At 45.6% G+C, this 15,311-nt stretch overlaps 1 protein-coding gene across 1 annotated transcript in view; it reads left to right on the top strand.

The window, feature by feature from the left end:
- LOC143504522 (cadherin-23-like) overlaps positions 1 to 15,311 on the top strand; it is a gene marked incomplete at its 3' end in the record, with an annotated part of 119,040 nt that overhangs the window by 89,085 nt on the left and 14,644 nt on the right. The gene's annotated exons all lie outside the window — the stretch shown is intronic.

Genomic DNA, 15,311 nt, shown 5'->3' with positions numbered 1-15,311 from the left:
ACCACTGACCAACACATCACCACTGACCAATACCTCACCACTCACCAACACCTCACCACTCACCGACACCTCACCAACACCTCACCACTCACCGACACCTCACCAACACCTCACCAACACATCACCACTCACCGACACCTCACCAACACCTCACCAACACCTCACCAACACCTCACCACTCATCAACACCTCACCAACATATCACCACTCACCAACACCTCACCAACACATCACCACTCACCGACACCTCACCGACACCTCACCAACATCTCACCAACACCTCACCAACACATCACCACTCATCAACACCTCACCAACACCTCACCAACACCTCACCAACACATCACCACTCACCAACACCTCACCAACACTTCACCACTCACCAACACCTCACCACTCACCGAGACCTCACCAACACATCACCACTCACCAACACCTCACCAACACCTCACCAACACATCACCACTCACCGACACCTCACCGACACCTCACCAACATCTCACCAACACATCACCACTCATCAACACCTCACCAACACATCACCAACACCTCACCAACACATCACCACTCACCGACACCTCACCGACACCTCACCGACACCTCACCAACATCTCACCAACACCTCACCACTCACCAATACCTTACCAACACCTCACCACTCACCAACACCTCACCACTCACCAACACCTCACCAACACTTCACCACTCACCAACACCTCACCAATACATCACCACTCACCAACACCTCACCAACACCTCACCAACACCTTACCAACACCTCACCACTCACCAACACCTCACCAACACCTTACCAACACCTCACCACTCACCAGCACCTCACCAACACCTCACCACTCGCCAACACCTCACCAACATCTCACCAACACCTCACCAACACCTCACCAACACATCACCACTCACCAATACCTCACCAACACATCACCAACACCTCACCACTCACCAATACCTCAGACACTCAGAGACACTAAATACCTCAGGAGACAGACACTGACTCTCCTCAGAGTAAATACAGCTTGAGTCTATGACTGTCTCATGTTCAGTACATCATCAGAACCTCCCTACAAATCCTAAATATAAAAGGTGTTTTTTCACTGGTAGGAACAACAGATGATGAATCATCTCATACAGTGATTATAAAGTTATTAATGTTGCCTACTCTCAGGACACAAGCATCATGGTTATTTAGTAGCCTGTGTGTGCTAGAGCAAAATTATATGTGTGGTGCTATGCAAAATCTGGGGTCACCCCAGAGATTCTGTTGTTTATCTGGACAGTAGGTGTTCAATTGCATGTTTGACAAGGATCAGAAAAATGGATATGAACACCACAACACAAAGACCAGCGTGTGATACACACCCAATACACAAAGACCAGCGTGTGATACACACCACAATACAAAGACCAGCATGTGATACACACTGATACACAACAACCAGCATGTGATACACACCACAATACAAAGACCAGCGTGTGATACACACCCAATACACAAAGACAAGCGTGTGATACACACTGATACACAATGACCAGCATGTGCTACACACCACAACACAAAGACCAGCGTGTGATACACACCGATACACAACAACCAGCATGTGATACACACCACAATACAAAGACCAGCATGTGATACACACCAATGCACAAAGACCAGCATGTGATACACACCAATACACAAAGACCAGCGTGTGATACACACCAAAACACAAAGACTAGCGTGTGATACACACCAATACACAAAGACCAGCGTGATACACACCACTACACAAAGTCCAGCATGTGATACACACCACTACACAAAGGCCAGTGAGGGGGCGGGCTGAGAGAGGGGGCGGGGCTGAGAGGGGGCGGGCTCTCTGCAGGGAGGGAGCAGCTGTGTTGGTTATTTTCTGCTGGTGTCTGTGAGCACATATCATCCAGGTTAACATATCACCCAGATTAACATATCACCCAGGTTAACACATCACCCAGGTTAACACATCACCCAGGTTAACACATCACACAGATTAACCCATCACCCAGATTAACGCTGCTAAAGCAAAACAGAAATGAACATAAAAATGAAGGCATGTGTGTGTGTGTTCAAACAAACTGAAGCATAATTAAGAGCTACAGATGAGCAGAATGAAGCACATCCTGATGGAGAGGAGAGCAAATAGCAGCCAGGAGACCACGTTCCCCAGGAGACCACGTTCCCCAGGAGACCATGTTCCCAAGGAGACCATGTTTCCCAAGACACCACGTTCCCCAGAAGACCCCATTCCCCACTTTGACCAAGGGACCACATGCTGTCATGCTAAACAACTCTAAATAACTCTCTGGATGATGTAGGAGTTTTGAGTTCAGTCTGATAAAATGCATCAGCAATATTCCTGTTTGAAGGAACAGAACAAGCAACCTAACAGGGTTTGTTGTATGAAGTTCTATATCTTCAGGAGCACACTGTGGTGCAGTACGTCTGGGAGAACACCTTGGCCTTAGGGCACGACCCCAACTGTAGGGGCTGTCAGTGTGTGCAGTTATTCAGATGCTTATCTGTGTGTGTGTGTGTGTGTGTGTGTGTGTGTGTGTGTGATGAGTTGTAGCTATAGTTGTAGTAGTACTCTTGCTGCATGTAGAAGGATTGTAAATCTGAGCCCTAGAGACATACCGACAGAGAGAAGTGTGTAATAGGAGATTTGTGTCTGGACGTTTACAGACACACACACCCACCCACACTCACAAGCACCCACACACCCCCACACTCTCTCTCTCACACATACCCACACCCACCCACCCACCCACCCACACTTACATACACACACACACACACACACACACACACACACACACACACACACACACACACATACACCACACTCTCTCTCTCACACATACCCACACCCACCCACCCACACTTACATACACACACACACACACACACACACACACACACACACACACACACACACACACACACACACACACACACACACACCACTCTCTCTCTCACACACTCACACACACACACAAACACCTACCTACCCACACTTACAAACACCCACATACACCCACACTCTCTCTCTCTCTCTCTCTCTCTCTCTCTCTCTCTCACACACACACACACACACACACACACACACACACATACACACACTCACACACACTCACACACACACAAACACTCACACACACACACACACACACACACACACATACACACACTCACACACACTCACATACACACACTCACACACACACACACACACACACACACACACACACACACACACACACACACACACACACACATATGTGCACACACATTCTTTCTTTCCTTCACTCTGCTATCTGATCTCTTTTGCTATTTCTCTCCCGTCTGGAGTAGCAGTTAATATTAAACATGGTCCGTTAAAAGATTTAATGTGAGATTTGATTTATTCTCCCGGTTTCCTTCAGTGTTCCTGACAGGTTCCTCTACTGCAGAGTCATTATGGCTATGAGCTCCATCTGCTTACGACTAGATGCACATTCTTATGTAATGTACAACTGTGGAGAATCATAGAATTAGCGTAGATTTGCAGCAGAATGTGGAGTTGAACTACATGTAATTGTTGTTTATGAAGTCTCTATGAAGTCTCTATGAAGTCTGTATGAAGTAGCCTGCAGTATTAGTATTAGTAACTGCAGTGTCTGGGCATGTTAATAATAAATGAGCTTGTGTTAATCACGTTCCACTAATGCCAAGTTATATCCAGCCTGTGCAGCGTTTGAGCATGAATGCGTGTGTATGCCTGCGTACATCAGGACTCATGGCATTTAGAGTAATGTAAACATTACAACCCCTTTATTAATGTTCATGCTCATAGAAAAGCAGAAAGTGCAGGTGCCATTTGTCATGAATGTGTGTACTACTGGTCCTTGTGCACTGGGACTGACACACTCGTCAAGAATGCATAGCCAAGCTGGTGTGTGTGTGGTCACAAACGTACCAAGATACGTGCACACAGAAGGATAGATCCTCGCACATACATACTTGACGTTCAACTGGACTAAACTGTCAAAACCTTGAAATACAACACAGGAAAACACAAGTCCTGCTCCAGTCCACTAATGAACAAGCAAGGACAGCATCCCTGAAGATAGGAAGAGGCACCTCGAGGAGGAACCCCAGCCTCAGAACCCCAGCCTCAGAACCCAGTCTCAGAACCCAGTCTCAGAACCCAGTCTCAGAACCCAGTCTCAGAACCCCATTCTCCTCTCCTCCACACCACAGGGCATCTGATAACACCATGAATAAAGTAGCTTTTTTGCAATGCTCGTATAAGAATATTAACTTAAGAAATGACCAATGGAATCATTTGTCAGAATTTTTGTCTGAACTGATAATCTAGTATCAGCGTGTCTGTGTCTTTCTGAGGATGATCTATCCTGCTTCTCTTCCTCTGTGTTCATACCTTATCAAACACAAACCCAGGATGGGCTTAGCCAGACTTAATGATGTTGAATTACTGTTGTTTCCTATTAATCTGTTGTTCTAATCTGTTTCCCATTTGCATGTGGACTATTCATCATTTTAACATCTCGTAAAACCTCTTTTATTGTATTAATCACCTAAAGTGAATTTTATGTCTGGGCTGTTAGCTGAGACCATATTCTACCAGGAGAAAAGCTCTTAAAGTCAGACGTGGTTTTTATGATTGACTGGTTTTTGTGGCGTATGCCCATTAAATGTGGTATTAAAGTGCATAAGGCTGGTTGTGCAGAGGCAGGAGCACCCCATGCTTTTAATACGAGGGCTTGTTAACGGCTTTATATAGAGGAAGCACCTCTGTCACTGCACAGCTATAGTGTCTCAACAGAGCCCACCACAGAGCAATTAACACACCCATGCACTGATGTCACTGATGTCAGACATGAGTTTTCAGCACCACAAATGTGGACAGCTCCAACATTCTGTAATCATATAACAGTGGCGTTCTGTAGTCCCGGTGGGGCTTGGAGGCCGTGTTTGCATCTGTTTGTCTCATTAATGCATCTTGTCTGGACGGAAATGTGCTGAAAGTAGCTGAGGGTGCAAACAGGATATGTGCCCCGTCACCCCTGTAACGGCAGACACCTGTGGGCTTCTTCCTGGCTTCACGTGCATCACTGCACACGTGTTTGGTTTACAGTGAGAATGAGAGTGAGTAATTGTGAGTGAGTAATTTGTGGTGCTTAATGGGTTTGGTTTTGCGATTCATCTTGATTTTATTAGGATGTGCAATAGTGCCTGTTTTAAATATTTACACATTTCTGAAATCAGAGCGTTCCCACTGTGTTATTATGACTAACGTTACCACACTTATAGAGACATCCTTCAGCAGAGCCACGTGGTGCATCTGCATGAGGCTCCTATGCTTTCAAAGCACACACTATATGTTCTAAAAGGGAACACAACACACACACAACACACACACACACACACACACACACACACACACACACACACACACACACACACATACAAGAAGCAGAACATATTTAGGTGACAAAGTATTTATAGGTCATTTTTAGCTGTGGTATGGAATGGTGTGCCATTGATAATCTTCCTCTAATCCTTGGAGAGCATGGGGCAGTCACTAAAGGCTGAACAGGGTGTGCTGTCTGCTTTAGAGGTTATCATCAGATTGGTGTGTTTACCCTCTGTATGCTCCATTCATTGAGAGAGAGGGAGAGAGAAAGAGGGAGAGTGAGTGAGAGAGAGAAGGGGAAAGAGAGGGAAAGTGAGTGAGAGAGAGAGAGAGAGAGAAAGAGAGAGAGAGAGAGAGGGAGATTGAGGGGCAGAGTGAGTGAGAGAGAGAGTGAGAGAGAGAGAGTGTCAGAGAAGGGTGTATATACCTATGAAAGGTGTATATACCTATGAAGCAAAACGTGTGGTGCTTCATATAATTACCATGCTAATATATGCTAATATATACAGTAAAACAAATGTAAACATGACTTAAGCAATTCAGTCTTTCCAAGAACAGTTGAAGAAAACCCATTATCCAGTGATCAGCATTCCTGCACTTCTAATCAGACAGCCAACACAACCCTGAAGGTTATTTGGTGGGTACTTCCCATGTGAGGCCATTTTGAGGTCTATATCTTGGGTTCCCCTCTGTGAGGTCTGTATCTTGAGATCCCCTCTATGAGGTCTATATCCTGGGTTCCCCTCTATGAGGTCTATATCTTGAGCTCCTCTCTGTGAGGTCTATATCCTGGGTTCCCCTGTGAGGTCTGTATCTTGAGTTCCCATTTGTGAGGTCTGTATCTTGAGTTCTCCTCTGTGAGATCTATATCCTGGGTTCTCCTCTGTGAGGTATATATCCTGGGTTCTCCTCTGTGAGGTCTATATCTTGGGTTCCCCTCTGTGAGGTCTGTATCTTGAGTTCTCCTATGTGAGGTATATATCCTGGGTTCCCCTCTGTGAGGTCTATATCTTGAGTTCCCCTCTGTGAGGTCTATCTCTTGAGTTCTCCTCTGTGAGGTCTACATCCTGGGTTCCCCTCTGTGAGGTCTGTCTCTTGAGCTCCTCTCTGACAGGTCTGTACCCTGCGTGTTGCCGGGTAGAGGGTACGGTTCTGCACTGGACATCAGTGCTGTTTACCCAGGAGTGACGATGCTCCTGCCGTAACCGCTGAGCGGATGCCCCTCGGCAATCCTACTCACTATAAATATTTATAGAGATTTACTGTGTGTGTGTGTGTGTGTGTGTGTGTGTGTGTGTGTGTGTGTGTGTCTATGTGTGTGTTTTTGTGTATGTGTGCATCTTTCTCACTCTCTCTTGGGATAGTAGGACCCTGGATCTCTCATTTCTCCCCTTGTGTGTGTGTGTCTGTGCGTGTGTCCGTGTTTGTGTGTATGCCTGTGTGTGTGTGTGTGTGTATGTGTCCTCACTCTCTCGGGATGGAGGGACCCTGGATCTCTCATTTCTCCCGTGTGTGTGTGCGTGCGTGTGTGTGTGTGTCCGTGTGTGTGTGTATATATGTGCGTGTGTGTGTGTATGTGTGTGTGCGTGTGTATATATATGTGTGTGTGTGTGTGTGTGTGTGCGTGTGTATATATGTGTGTGTGTGTGTGTGTGTGTGTGTGTGTGTGTCCTCACTCTCTCGGGATGGAGGGACCCTGGATCTCTCATCTCTCCTAAATTGTTCTGGTCTTTTCGTTTTCTCTCTAGGGCTCTGTTTGTTTGCATTCATCAATTTCTTATTTATTACCTTCAGTTGTATTTTCACTTTCTCGTTTTGCTTTACCTATTACATTGCTAATAGGTTTTTGTTTCTGTGTGTGTTTGTGCAGTGGTTATCTTAGCTGTGTGAACTGCACACTAAAATCCTTCAGTGTGTGAATGTGTGTGTGGGGATGTGTGTGTGTGTGTGTGTGTGTGTGTGTGTGTGTGTGTGTGTGTGTGTATGTGTGTGTGTGTGTGTGTGTGTGTGTGTGTGTGTGTGTGTGTGTGTGTGTGTGTGTGTGTGTGTGTGTATGTGTGGGAATGTGTGTGAGTGTGTGTGAGTGAGTACCTGTGCATGTTATTGACCTAAAAGTTCAGAACCCCTTTTGATTCCATAAGTAATGAAGCCGTTTAATGAACACAACCACACAGTCCACACTGTCAGAATTCATTTCAGGATTTACTTCACTGAGTTGTTTAATGATGAGTCCCCACTCTAGCCCATCATCAAAGACCAACTCTGTGTTCTCATCTCGCAAATACACAGCATCATGTGAAACTGTCATGTGATCCTGTCATAATAACCTATGAAATACTCTACCTATACTCTATTCTACCCACAAAGCTGCTGCAAAGTGTCCCTGTCACAAATTGGTAGTTTAATCTCTCTGACTCTAGAGGGCACTGTCATCTGTCTGGCAGGACTGGCTGCACAGACACGAGTTTTGGCAGCTCCATCAATGAGTGCGCTGACATGCACTCAATAACCCGATAACAGCTAGAAAGCAGATTTAGTCAGTAATCTGATTAAGATGTTTATAGGCACTTCAGTAATCAGATGATGTCTGATGACATAAGTCTGGCAGTAACGCTGCATTCCTTATGCTGGTGTCTTCCCCATAAGACCTGCAGTCTCTCTGCACTGGATTCGTCAGCAAGGACGTTGGTGAGGGTTGGTGAGGGTTGTGAGAGTTTGCGAGGGTTTGTGAGGGTTTGTGAGTGTTTGTGATGGTTTGTGAGGGTTGGTGAGGGTTTGTGATGGTTTGTGAGGGTTGGTGAGGGTTTGTGAGGGTTTGTGAGAGTTTGCGAGGCTTTGCAAGGGTTTGTGAGGGTTTGTGAGAGTTTGCGAGGGTTGGTGATTGTTGGTGATGGTTTGTGAGGGTTGGTGATGGTTTGTGAGGGTTGGTGAGGGTTGGTGAGGGTTTGTGAGGATTTGTGAGGGTTGGTGAGGGTTTGTGAGGGTTGGTGATGGTTTGTGAGAGTTTGTGATGATTTGTGAGGTTTGGTGAGGGTTTGTGAGAGTTTGTGAGGGTTGGTGAGGGTTTGTGAGGATTTGTGAGGGTTGGTGAGGGTTTGTGAGGGTTTGTGAGGATTTGTGAGGGTTGGTGAGGTTTTGTGTGGGTTGGTGATGGTTTGTGAGAGTTTGCGATGATTTGTGAGGTTTGGTGAGGGTTTGTGAGTGTGAGGGTTGGTGAGGGTTTGTGAGGATTTGTGAGGGTTGGTCAGGGTTGGTCAGGGTTGGTGAGGGTTTGTGAGGGTTTTTGAGGGTTTGTGAGGGTTTGTGAATGTTAGTGAGGGTTTGTGAGGGTTTGCGTCATGTCTAGCTCCGCCCTTCCAATACTAGCTGTCATCTCTGTCCATGAGCAGTGTTTTCCTTTCCCTAGTCCCGCCCTGTTTCCATGCTTTCTCCGTCGACTGTCACGCCCCTGTACTGTGTTTCCCTGCCACTTGATTATTGCTCTCACCTGTGTCTTGTTTAGTCTTGGCGTTTCAGTGGATTTATTCCTTGTCGGTCATTGTCTGTAAGTTGGTCCTGTAACCTGCCTGTTCCTCCCTTGATTTCTCTCTCTCTCTCTCTCTCTCTCTCTCTCTCTCTCTCTCTCTCTCTCTCTCTCTCTCTCTCTCTCTCTGTCTGTCTCTCTCTCTCTCTGTCTCTCTCTCTCTCTCTCTCTCTCTCTCTCTCTGTCTCTCTCTCTCTCTCTCTCTCTCTCTCTCTCTGTCGCCCTTGCTCCCCATGTTCCATGATCACTGTATTTGATATCTGTTGCTGCCTATTGCGTGAGTTGTTGTGAACTTATGATTTTGTCATGGTTATCGTGTTTTCGCTTGTGAACTCCCTAATCGTGTGTGTTCCCCTTTACTTGGTTTTACCCCAATCATTTCAGTTGTTTGTCTTGTTTCTTTAATAAATTACCTCCTGCATTTGCGTCATGCCTGCCCAGTCTAACCGTAACAGTTTGTGAGGGTTGGTGAGGGTTTTTGAGGGCTGGCGAAGACTGGTGAGGATTTGTGAGTACGATATTTGGTGAAGGTTTACAATGTTTGGTGAGGGTTTACGATGGTTGGTAAGGGTTTGTGAGGGTTTAGGATGGTTTCTGAGGGTTGGTGAAGATTTGTGAGTGTTGGTATAATGTTTGTGAGGGTTTATGAGGGTTTATGATGGTTGATGAGGGTTAACAATGGTTGGTGAAGGTTTGTGAGGGTTAGTGAAGATTTGTGAGGGTTGGTGAGGGTTTGGCAGAGCTCAGGGATATTGGTAGGGTTGATTTAGAGGTTTGGTGACATTGCTCTGACATTGCTAGAGAGATTTGGTTTGACCACCTTATTAAACTAAAGTAACTAAAGTTAGTAACTAGTGTGAGATCACCTTGGACCTGATCAGTGTGGAGAAGATACCCCAGGGCAGGGGTGGACATTAACAACACTGTCACACTACAGGGGGATAGTGGCAATGTATGCTCTGTGCCAAAATCTTTTTTGGAATAAAATTTTCAACAGTCTGCTGCAAGTTGGGTACTGCAAACTTGGGTTTTCCCTGGACGCTTGACTGGATTTAGGGTTAAGGTGAAGGTTAGGGTGTTAGTGTTAGGATTAGAGTTTAGGGGTAGAGTGTTAGTGTTAAGGTGTTAGGGTTAGAATTTAGGGTGTTAGGGTGATAGGGTTAGTATTAGAGTTAGGGTTAGTGTTTAGGAAGTTAGAGTTAGGGTTTTAGGGTTAGTGTTAGGATTTAGGACATTTGCCTGGACGTCTGATTCTTTAAAAAAAAAAACAAAACTGCACACGTTTTTCTAGCATAAAACTGAAAGCTAGTACATCTGGCCTCTTTTCTGAGAATGCTCGTTTGACTGCAGCAGTATGATAATGATGTGGAAACCTCCGCCCCACATGATGGGATTGGTTCCTTAGGTTTGCTAAGGAAGGCGTGTATGAAACCCTGTTTGTCTGAGTCCATCATCTGGTCCAATGCCAAAGTATTCAACCATGGTGCTGACTACTGATTTCAGGGTTTCAGGTTTCTCAGGGTTTGTCTTCAAGCATAGATAAACACCACATGAACATGCTAAGAAGATTAACGTAGCACTTAGGCACGAAACGCTCATCAAACTTGGCAGCGATGGCCTCGTATCTTTGCACTGCATCCTCCTCCAATACATCTGTGCTTCTGCACCCACAGATGGAGGAACAAACTCACCTGAACTGTGACACTCTGTCTAGCGTCAACACCACCTGAATGTGGGGAAAACTCTGACCCCATAGTGACTAGATGGCTGAGATATTTTGACATTTCAACACTGTTGGGTGCCAATAACACACTGAAACAAAGTTTTGCATGAGTGTAGGTAACAGAGCAGGTAGCCACAAACTCACGGCAGCCATAAAAGTCCCTGATCAAACACTAAACACTGGACCAACAATTTATGTTTCATGAGAGCAGACGGGGCCCCATCATGTGATACATAATAATAGTGTTATCTAGTCTATGAGCAGAAGAAGAGATATGGTCAGAGGAGAGGGGAGGAGAGAAGAGGAGAGGGGAGGGTCATGACAAAAAATAGACTAGGGAAACATCTTATATGTGTGTACACACATACACGCATGCATGCTCACACACAAAAGAGGTGTCGAGTAATTATGTAAAAATACTTGTGTAACTTAAGTACAGATTTTTATTCTTCAAACTAGCCACCTTTTGCCTTGATTACTGCTTCGCACACTCTTGGACACGGTGGTTGAAACCAAAGATCTCAAATTTGGACTCATCAGACCCCAGCACAGATTTCCACTGGTCCAATGTCTATTCCTTGTGTTCATTAGCCCAAACAAGTCTGTTCTGCTTGGTGCCTGTCCTTAGCAGTGGTTTCCTAGCAGCTATTTTACCATGAAGGCCTGCTGCACACAGTTGTTCTAGAGATGTGTCTGCTGCCAGAACTCTGTGTGGCATTCACCTGGTCTCTAATCAGAGCTGCTGTTAACCTGCGATTTCTGAGGCCGGTGACTCGGATGAACTTATCCGCAGCAGAGGTGACTCTTGGTCTCCTGTTCCTGGGGCGGTCCTCATGTGAGCCAGTTTCTTTGTAGAGCTTGATGGTTTTTGCGCCTGCACTTGGGGACATTTTCAAAGTTTTCCCAATTTTTCGGACTGACTGACCTTCATTTCTTAAAGTAATGATGGCCACTCGTTTTTCTTTACTTAGCTGCTTTTTTCTTTTTTCAAATTCTAACAGTCTATTCAGTAGGACTGTCAGCTGTGTATCTACCTGACTTCTGCACAACACAACTGATGGTCCCAACCCCATTTATAAGGCAAGAAATCCCACTTATTATACCTGACAGGGCACACCTGTGAAGCAGTAATCAAGGCAAAAGGTGGCTACTTTGAAGAACCGAGAAGACATATTTTCAGTTGTTTCAGACTTTTTTGTTAAGTATATAATTCCACATGCCTTTTTGATGCCTTCAGTGTGAATCTACAATGTTCATAGTCATGAAAATACAGAAAACTCCGAATGAGAAGGTGTGTCCAAACTTTTGGTCTGTACTGTACTGAAACAGGCAGCTTAGAGCATCTCTAGTTTTTCAACATTAACATTTTCAAATAACATTATAGTTATTATGGTTTTTAGAAAAATGTTTTTAGGAAGGTTTAGTGTACTATAGGCCCTGTAGTGTACTATAGTAGTGTGCTATGTAGTGTACTATAGGCCCTGTAGTGTACTACAGTAGTGTGCTATGTAGTGTACTCTAGGCCCTGTAGTGTACTATAGTGATGTACTATAAAGTGTACTATAGTAATGTACTATGTAGTGTATTCTATGCCCTGTAGTGTACTATAGTAATGTGCTATGCAGTGTACTATAGGCCCTGTAGTGTACTATGTAGTGTACTCTAGGCCCTGTAGTGTACTATAGTAATGTACTATATAGTGCACTATAGTAATGTACTATGCAGTGTAGTATAGGCCCTGTAGTGAGCTATGTAGTGTACTCTAGGCCCTGTAGTGTACTATAGTAATGTACTATGTAGTGTACTATAGGCCCTGTGTCACCGCTGAAGCTTTTGTCCTTAATGACATTTTTTTTGCTTACATTATTGTTACTTTTATCCTTTAAGTAGTTTTGAAACCAGTACTTTAACACTTTTACTTGAGTAAAAAGCTTAGGTTTTTCATACTTTTACTTCTACAGAAGTATTTTTAAACCTTAGTATCTATACTTCTACCTGAGTATTTACTGTGAAAATTCACCTTTGACACCTTTCTCTCTCTCTCTCTCACACACACACACACACACACACACACACACACACACACACACACACAAACATATAATGTTCTTCATGTCTAGTTGCCTTGATCACAGACTGGCAGTATTCAGACATAAACATTGTTTTATTCATTTCTCTGATCAGACTGTCTCCAGCCAATGTAAACAGTTTACACTCATCAGCCAACCCCCCCATCACTGCACCAGGTATATTTGGTATTTGGTATATTTTTCATACTGGGTCATTTCACTGAAATGAGCTATTAGATATTTTTTGTTTAATGTGAACACTTCTCTCTCCTGTCGTGTCTTTTCTGTTTTTAATAATAAGGAAAAAGAAACAAAGGCTGGTCCACCTACTGCCCCATCAGTCTCATAACTACCCCATCTCTCCCTCCACTCTGCCCTCCTACTGCCCCATCAGTCTCATAACTACCCCATCTCTCCCTCCACTCTGCACTCCTACTGCCCCGTCTCATAACTACCCCGTCTCTCCCTCCACTCTGCACTCCTACTGCCCCCTCTGTCTCATAACTACCCCATCTCTCCCTCCACTCTGCCCTCCTACTGCCCCCTCTGTCTCATAACTACCCCATCTCTCCCTCCACTCTGCCCTCCTACTGCCCCCTCTGTCTCATAACTACCCCATCTCTCCCTCCACTCTGCCCTCCTACTGCCCCCTCTGTCTCATAACTACCCCATCTCTCCCTCCACTCTGCCCTCCTACTGCCCCCTCTGTCTCATAACTACCCCATCTCTCCCTCCACTCTGCCCTCCTACTGCCCCGTCTCATAACTACCCCATCTCTCCCTCCACTCTGCCCTCCTACTGCCCCATCAGTCTCATAACTACCCCATCTCTCCCTCCACTCTGCCCTCCTACTGCCCCCTCTGTCTCATAACTACCCCATCTCTCCCTCCACTCTGCCCTCCTACTGCCCCGTCTGTCTCATAACTACCCCATCTCTCCCTCCACTCTGCCCTCCTACTGCCCCGTCTCATAACTACCCCATCTCTCCCTCCACTCTGCCCTCCTACTGCCCCCTCTGTCTCATAACTACCCCATCTCTCCCTCCACTCTGCCCTCCTACTGCCCCGTCTGTCTCATAACTACCCCATCTCTCCCTCCACTCTGCCCTCCTACTGCCCCGTCTCATAACTACCCCATCCCTCCCTCCACTCTGCCCTCCTACTGCCCCCTCTGTCTCATAACTACCCCATCTCTCCCTCCACTCTGCCCTCCTACTGCCCCGTCTCATAACTACCCCATCTCTCCCTCCACTCTGCCCTCCTACTGCCCCCTCTGTCTCATAACTACCCCATCTCTCCCTCCACTCTGCCCTCCTACTGCCCCGTCTCATAACTACCCCATCTCTCCCTCCACTCTGCCCTCCTACTGCCCCGTCTCATAACTACCCCATCTCTCCCTCCACTCTGCCCTCCTACTGCCCCCTCTGTCTCATAACTACCCCAGTGAGTCATTATGTCTCGAGTTGCAGAGTTTACTTCACATTCTCATCTCATTAATCTCCCTCCATGTTCAGTCTGTCTGTGTTTACTCCTCTAATCCTCCGTGTTTATAATTTCTCTTTTTCTACCAGTCACTTTGACTCGTTTTCTTATCACTCTTTCACAGTTAGGCACTCTTCTTGCTCACGTGTTCCCACGTGAGTGCATTCGCATGGATGTACTTTATATTCACGTTTTTATCTAATTCTGCATGCAGTCCAAAGGACAGGAAGCGTGTGTGCGTACGTGTGTGTGCGTATGTACGTGTGTAAGCTGCACATGTTTGTTTATTTACGTGCGAGTATGTTTATGTTTGCTAGTGTGTGTCTTTATCTAATTGCAGTAATGGGTTTAGTCAGTAAACACGAGGAGGCAACACATGTCTCTTCCCCCCCTCAACGTGTTTCACTCTGAATTAAAACCACGGTCTCTCTGTCTCTGTCTCTCTGTCTCTTGGTCTCTCAGTCTCTTGGTCTGTTTGTCTCTCTGTCTTGCCATTAAAAATGGCAGCTGGTTTGGTTTCTCATCAACTTAGCACAGTATTTTCTGTGGGAACCTCCACAGACTCCAAATGTTGCACCAGTTGTGGTCCAGAGCCCTAATAAACCTGCCACGTCTCGTCCCTGTCATCTCTACTCTCTGTCTTCTTTGTCTACTACACAAGTTGACAGGCATCTTAAGGTTTGAACGGAGGTTCATGCATTAGCCCAGTTCAGGAGTCTATGGGCTCTACAGAGTGAGCCAGCTGTTCACAACAACAACAACATCAACAACAACATCAACAGCAACATTGACAAGAAGAAGAAGCCTGTTAGGCTCCTGAAAATAAACTTAAATGTACACGGCGAGACAAACAAACAAACCTGTTATGTTTTATTGCATATAACCCTGATTATAAGAATCAGGTTGTGCTGTCACCATCATGCAAGAGAGGCAGAGACAGAGAGACTGTGTGTGAGAGACAGAGAGAGTGTGTGTGTGTGTGTGTGTGTGTGTTGAGGGGAGACATGGTTAAGTAGAAGATCAGAGTGGTCTTCCCCATCTTCCTAAAGCAGTTAGAGGACA

Source organism: Brachyhypopomus gauderio, unplaced genomic scaffold (assembly GCF_052324685.1).
Source record: "Brachyhypopomus gauderio isolate BG-103 unplaced genomic scaffold, BGAUD_0.2 sc281, whole genome shotgun sequence".
NCBI lineage: Eukaryota > Metazoa > Chordata > Actinopteri > Gymnotiformes > Hypopomidae > Brachyhypopomus > Brachyhypopomus gauderio.
This window is presented reverse-complemented; position numbering and strand designations above follow the sequence as displayed.